The sequence below is a fragment of the Dendropsophus ebraccatus genome, chromosome 2, assembly GCF_027789765.1.
Source record: "Dendropsophus ebraccatus isolate aDenEbr1 chromosome 2, aDenEbr1.pat, whole genome shotgun sequence".
NCBI lineage: Eukaryota > Metazoa > Chordata > Amphibia > Anura > Hylidae > Dendropsophus > Dendropsophus ebraccatus.
In genome coordinates this window covers 217,374,686-217,382,938 of record NC_091455.1, presented here as the reverse complement: position 1 = coordinate 217,382,938, position 8,253 = coordinate 217,374,686, and positions in this window count along the sequence as shown.

The window sequence follows — 8,253 nt, the reverse complement described above, 5'->3', positions numbered from 1 at the left end:
AAACATTTGAGGCATAAAAGCCTCATACAACATATATATATATATATCCAATAATCCTCCTGACACACAGGCCAGGCTTCCAGCTCAAAAGAAAAAGCAGCATATCTTACCTTGCTGAAGTATCAAGAAACATCAGCAGCCGCCCAGGTGAGGACACAGATCTGGCAGCACCATGATACTTACTGCAGCAGCAGCCGCCCAGGTGAGGACACAGATCTGGCAGCACCATGATACTTACTGCAGCAGCCGCCCAGGTGAGGACACAGATCTGGCAGCGCCATGATACTTACTGCAGCAGCAGCCGCCCAGGTGAGGACACAGATCTGGCAGCACCATGATACTTACTGCAGCAGCCGCCCAGGTGAGGACACAGATCTGGCAGCACCATGATACTTACTGCAGCAGCCGCCCAGGTGAGGACACAGATCTGGCAGCACCATGATACTTACTGCAGCAGCCGCCCAGGTGAGGACACAGATCTGGCAGCACCATGATACTTACTGCAGCAGCCGCCCAGGTGAGGACACAGATCTGGCAGCGCCATGATACTTACTGCAGCAGCAGCCGCCCAGGTGAGGACACAGATCTGGCAGCACCATGATACTTACTGCAGCAGCAGCCGCCCAGGTGAGGACACAGATCTGGCAGCACCATGATACTTACTGCAGCAGCAGCCGCCCAGGTGAGGACACAGATCTGGCAGCACCATGATACTTACTGCAGCAGCAGCCGCCCAGGTGAGGACACAGATCTGGCAGCAGCCGCCCAGGTGAGGACACAGATCTGGCAGCACCATGATACTTACTGCAGCAGCAGCCGCCCAGGTGAGGACACAGATCTGGCAGCACCATGATACTTACTGCAGCAGCAGCCGCCCAGGTGAGGACACAGATCTGGCAGCACCATGATACTTACTGCAGCAGCAGCCGCCCAGGTGAGGACACAGATCTGGCAGCACCATGATACTTCAGCACCATGATACTTACTGCAGCAGCCGCCCAGGTGAGGACACAGATCTGGCAGCACCATGATACTTACTGCAGCAGCCGCCCAGGTGAGGACACAGATCTGGCAGCACCATGATACTTACTGCAGCAGCCGCCCAGGTGAGGACACAGATCTGGCAGCACCATGATACTTACTGCAGCAGCCGCCCAGGTGAGGACACAGATCTGGCAGCACCATGATACTTACTGCAGCAGCCGCCCAGGTGAGGACACAGATCTGGCAGCACCATGATACTTACTGCAGCAGCCGCCCAGGTGAGGACACAGGTCTGGCAGCACCATGATACTTACTGCAGCAGCCGCCCAGGTGAGGACACAGATCTGGCAGCACCATGATACTTACTGCAGCAGCCGCCCAGGTGAGGACACAGATCTGGCAGCACCATGATACTTACTGCAGCAGCCGCCCAGGTGAGGACACAGATCTGGCAGCACCATGATACTTACTGCAGCAGCTTCCTGGCTTCCCTCACACAGCGGCTTCATACAGCAGAGAAGCTGAGTGATAACTCTACTAAAAAGTAAATAATCTCCTCTCTGATACAGCAGAGCAGGAAAAACAACATTTCTATAAATTTCCCCTCTCCACACGACCATGTGGAAAGGAAGAATCTTTGGAAAGGAAAGTCAGACACAAACATAGGCCTGAGCCTGCTTCCCTCTCCTACCACCTGTCCCACAGGAGGACAGAAAAAAACACAAGGAGGAGGGGTCTCTATGGCCTTCTTATAGGGCTCCTAATCAATCTTTTATTAGTACCATCTGTCCTACCATTGCAAGAAGATAGGATCTTCCCCATTTGTGCTGCTGCTGAGGACGTAAGGGAAATATGTGTTTGTGGGTTTATGTATATGTCAGTGTGTGTATATATGTATCTGTGGGTATATGTATATGTCAGTGTGTGTATATATGTATCTGTGGGTATATATGTATATGTCAGTGTGTGTATATATGTATCTGTGGGTATATGTATATGTCAGTGTGTGTATATATGTATCTGTGGGTATATGTATATGTCAGTGTGTGTATATATGTATCTGTGGGTATATATGTATATGTCAGTGTGTGTATATATGTATCTGTGTATATATTTATATGTCAGTGTGTGTATATATGTATCTGTGGGTACATGTATATGTCAGTGTGTGTATATATGTATCTGTGTATATATTTTATGTCAGTATGTGTATGTATCTGTGGCTATATATATATGTGTGTGTGTGTATGTCAGCAATGTCTGTAGCACTGGTGTATATGTGTGTTTGTGTATGTCAGTAGTGTCTCAAGTGATTGACAGGTTTGCTCCCAAAGATGTTCTGCAGCAGCTTCTATTAATGTTGGGCTCTAATAAAAGAACCCACCACTAATATCTGCTGCATCTTCTTTTATTTCCGGTTGAGTATTTCTTATTACACTGAGATGATTTCCCTGTATACAGTCTACTCATGGTGTATACATCAGCACTAGTGTAATCACATTACAGCGTATATATGTGTGTATGTCACTGGTGTATCTGTATATATGTTAATGGTGCCTCTGTGTGTGTATATGTGCGTCAGTGTCTGTGTTTGGTGCGCGCGCGGGGGGGGGGGGGGGGGGGGGGGAAGTAGCGTACAGGATTCATGGGGCCCCATACAGTTTTTTGCTATGGGGCCCCATGAATCCTAGCTACGCCCCTGCCTGTACTCTGACCCAGGAAGTCTCCCTCACCTTCCAAATCATAGGAGATCCACTTCAGGCTGGGGCTTACATCAGGGGACAGGACTGTGGAGGTAATCTCTCCATAGCTGTAACCCCTCTCTCCCCAGACAGAGAGTGCTGCATGTATGTGCCCACATCTGCCCTGCTCATTCCTTCATGCTCCCTGCAGTCTCTGTCCGCCCTTGTGTTTCCCATCCTCTCCATTATGAGGATCTGCAGCTCCATCCTGTATCTACAAGCTGCTGCTGCTGTGTTATCTGGGTTATACAGTTACTATACATTATATACCACATGCTGATTGCTATACTGTACAGTAACATATATATCACATATCCAGCTGCTGCTGTGTTATCTGGGTTATACAGTTACTATACATTATACACCACATGCTGATTGCTATACTGTACAGTAACTTATATATCACATATCCAGCTGCAGTGTTATCAGGGTTATACAGTTACTATACATTATATACCACATGCTGCTATACTGTACAGTAACTTATATATTACATATCCAGCTGCTGTGTTATCAGGGTTATACAGTTACTATACATTATATACCACATGCTGATTGCTATACTGTACAGTAACATATATCACATATCCAGCTGCTGTGTTATCAGGGTTATACAGTTACTATACAATATATACCACATGCTGCTATACTGTACAGTAACTTATATATCACATATCCAGCTGCTGTGTTATCAGGGTTATACAGTTACTATACATTATACACCACATGCTGCTATACTGTACAGTAACTTATATATCACATATCCAGCTGCTGTGTTATCAGGGTTATACAGTTACTATACATTATACACCACATGCTGCTATACTGTACAGTAACTTATATATCACATATCCAGCTGCTGTGTTATCAGGGTTATACAGTTACTATACATTATACACCACATGCTGCTATACTGTACAGTAACTTATATATCACATATCCAGCTGCTGCAGTGTATCAGGGTTATACAGTTACTATACATTATACACCACATGCTGCTATACTGTACAGTAACTTATATATCACATATCCAGCTGCTGTGTTATCAGGGTTATACAGTTACTATACATTATACACCACATGCTGCTATACTGTACAGTAACTTATATATCACATATCCAGCTGCTGTGTTATCAGGGTTATACAGTTACTATACATTATACACCACATGCTGCTATACTGTACAGTAACTTATATATCACATATCCAGCTGCTGTGTTATCAGGGTTATACAGTTACTATACATTATATACCACATGCTGCTATACTGTACAGTAACTTATATATCACATATCCAGCTGCTGTGTTATCAGGGTTATACAGTTACTATACATTATATACCACATGCTGATTGCTATACTGTACAGTAACTTATATATCACATATCCAGCTGCTGCAGTGTTATCAGGGTTATACAAATACTATACATTATACACCACATGCTGCTATACTGTATAGTAACTTATATATCACATATCCAGCTGCTGCTGTGTTATCAGGGTTATACAGTTACTATACATTATACACCACATGCTGATTGCTATACTGTACAGTAACTTATATATCACATATCCAGCTGCTGCAGTGTTATCAGGGTTATACAGTTACTATACATTATACACCACATGCTGCTATACTGTACAGTAACTTATATATCACATATCCAGCTGCTGTGTTATCAGGGTTATACAGTTACTATACATTATACACCACATGCTGCTATACTGTACAGTAACTTATATATCACATATCCAGCTGCTGTGTTATCAGGGTTATACAGTTACTATACATTATATACCACATGCTGCTATACTGTACAGTAACTTATATATCACATATCCAGCTGCTGTGTTATCAGGGTTATACAGTTACTATACATTATATACCACATGCTGCTATACTGTACAGTAACTTATATATCACAGATCCAGCTGCTGTGTTATCAGGGTTATACAGTTACTATACATTATATACCACATGCTGCTATACTGTACAGTAACTTATATATCACATATCCAGCTGCTGTGTGCAGATTTGAATTACAAGCGCGGTCCCAGGAATGGAATATATATATATATATTATATATATTTGTATCTATGGAGTACTGCCTCTTACAACCACACCATGCCACAATGTGTGTGTGTATATATATATATATATATATATATATATATATATATATATATAGATATATATATATATCTGTATCTCAGAAATGATATTAAAGTGAGTGTAACAGATGTAATAGTGGGAGATGACTGTGATGATGTGGAAGCATTGTGGGTAGAACTACAGAGGGAGGTAAAGAGTGAAAAAATTATTCTTGGTGTAATCTATAGACCCCCCAACATTACTGAGGAGGTAGATGGCAACTGAATAGACAAATAGAGCGGGCTGCCCGGGAGGGAACAGTAGTGGTAATGGGGACAACTACCCAGATATAGATTGGGGTCACCGTTCAGCTAAATCCACAAAGGGGGGGAATTTCTTACCCTCCTGCAGGATCATTTTTTTGGGCCAGTTTGTGGAGGAGCCGACTAGAAGTGACGGCTGCCGTATCTGGTTATTTCTAACAACGCTGAGCTGGTTGGGGATGTCACTGCCCATGAACACCTGGGTAATAGTGACCACAATATTGGGACTTTTAGCTTAAAGTGTAGAAAAGAAAAACATGTTGGGAGGGAAAAAACTCTTCATTTTAAAAGGGCCAATTTTCCTGGGTTACGGGCCGAACTTCAGGGCATAGACTGGGAGCAGCTGCTGTCACATACGGATACTGATAATACATGGGAAATCTGCTAATCCACATTACATAACTGTACGGCCAAATATATTCCTATGGGGAACAAATATAAACGGTTAAAATCCAACATGGCGACAACCGAGGTTAGAAGGGCTATAAATGAGAAAATACAGATCAGAGGGGTCAGCCGTATACAGTACAGATCAGAGGGGTCAGCCGTATACAGTACAGATCAGAGGGGTCAGCCGTATACAGTACAGATCAGAGGGGTCAGCCGTATACAGTACAGATCAGAGGGGTCAGCCGTATACAGTACAGATCAGAGGGGGCAGCCGTATACAGTACAGATCAGAGGGGTCAGCAGCCGTATACAGTACAGATCAGAGGGGTCAGCCGTATACAGTACAGATCAGAGGGGTCAGCTGTATACAGTACAGATCAGAGGGGTCAGCTGTATACAGTACAGATCAGAGGGGTCAGCCGTATACAGTACAGATCAGAGGGGTCAGCCGTATACAGTACAGATCAGAGGGGTCAGCTGTATACAGATCAGAGGGGGCAGCAGCTGTATACAGTACAGATCAGAGGGGGCAGCAGCTGTATACAGTACAGATCAGAGGGGGCAGCAGCTGTATACAGTACAGATCAGAGGGGGCAGCAGCTGTATACAGTACAGATCAGAGGGGTCAGCAGCTGTATACAGTACAGATCAGAGGGGTCAGCCGTATACAGTACAGATCAGAGGGGTCAGCTGTATACAGTACAGATCAGAGGGGTCAGCTGTATACAGTACAGATCAGAGGGGGCAGCCGTATACAGTACAGATCAGAGGGGTCAGCTGTATACAGTACAGATCAGAGGGGGCAGCCGTATACAGTACAGATCAGAGGGGTCAGCCGTATACAGTACTGATCAGAGGAGTCAGCTGTATACAGTACAGATCAGAGGGGTCAGCTGTATACAGTACAGATCAGAGGGGTCAGCTGTATACAGTACAGATCAGAGGGGGCAGCTGTATACAGTAGAGATCAGAGGGGTCAGCCGTATACGGTACAGATCAGAGGGGTCAGCCGTATACGGTACAGATCAGAGGGGTCAGCAGCTGTATACAGTACAGATCAGAGGGGTCAGCTGTATACAGTACAGATCAGAGGGGTCAGCTGTATACAGTACAGATCAGAGGGTTCAGCCGTATACAGTAGAGATCAGAGGGGTCAGCCGTATACGGTACAGATCAGAGGGGTCAGCCGTATACGGTACAGATCAGAGGGGTCAGCCGTATACGGTACAGATCAGAGGGGTCAGCCGTATACAGTACTGATCAGAGGAGTCAGCCGTATACAGTACAGATCAGAGGGGTCAGCCGTATACAGTACAGATCAGAGGGGTCAGCCGTATACAGTACAGATCAGAGGGGGCAGCCGTATACAGTACAGATCAGAGGGGTCAGCAGCCGTATACAGTACAGATCAGAGGGGTCAGCCGTATACAGTACAGATCAGAGGGGTCAGCTGTATACAGTACAGATCAGAGGGGTCAGCTGTATACAGTACAGATCAGAGGGGGCAGCCGTATACAGTACAGATCAGAGGGGTCAGCCGTATACAGTACAGATCAGAGGGGTCAGCCGTATACAGTACAGATCAGAGGGGTCAGCCGTATACAGTACTGATCAGAGGAGTCAGCTGTATACAGTACAGATCAGAGGGGTCAGCTGTATACAGTACAGATCAGAGGGGTCAGCTGTATACAGTACAGATCAGAGGGGGCAGCTGTATACAGTAGAGATCAGAGGGGTCAGCTGTATACAGTACAGATCAGAGGGGGCAGCTGTATACAGTAGAGATCAGAGGGGTCAGCCGTATACGGTACAGATCAGAGGGGTCAGCTGTATACAGTACAGATCAGAGGGGTCAGCAGCTGTATACAGTACAGATCAGAGGGGTCAGCTGTATACAGTACAGATCAGAGGGGTCAGCTGTATACAGTACAGATCAGAGGGTTCAGCCGTATACAGTAGAGATCAGAGGGGTCAGCCGTATACGGTACAGATCAGAGGGGTCAGCCGTATACGGTACAGATCAGAGGGGTCAGCCGTATACGGTACAGATCAGAGGGGTCAGCCGTATACAGTACTGATCAGAGGGGTCAGCCGTATACAGTACAGATCAGAGGGGTCAGCTGTATACAGTACAGATCAGAGGGGTCAGCTGTATACAGTACAGATCAGAGGGGTCAGCTGTATACAGTACAGATCAGAGGGGGCAGCTGTATACAGTACAGATCAGAGGGGTCAGCTGTATACAGTACAGATCAGAGGGGTCAGCTGTATACAGTACAGATCAGAGGGGTCAGCTGTATACAGATCAGAGGGGGCAGCTGTATACAGTACAGATCAGAGGGGTCAGCTGTATACAGATCAGAGGGGTCAGCTGTATACAGTACAGATCAGGGGGGTCAGCAGCTGTATACAGTGCAGATCAGAGGGGTCAGCAGCTGTATACAGTACAGATCAGAGGGGTCAGCTGTATACAGTACAGATCAGAGGGGTCAGCTGTATACAGTACAGATCAGAGGGGTCAGTTGTATACAGATCAGAGGGGTCAGCTGTATACAGTACAGATCAGAGGGGTCAGCTGTATACAGTACAGATCAGAGGGGTCAGCTGTATACAGTACAGATCAGAGGGGGCAGCTGTATACAGTACAGATCAGAGGGGTCAGCTGTATACAGATCAGAGGGGTCAGCTGTATACAGTACAGATCAGAGGGGGCAGCTGTATA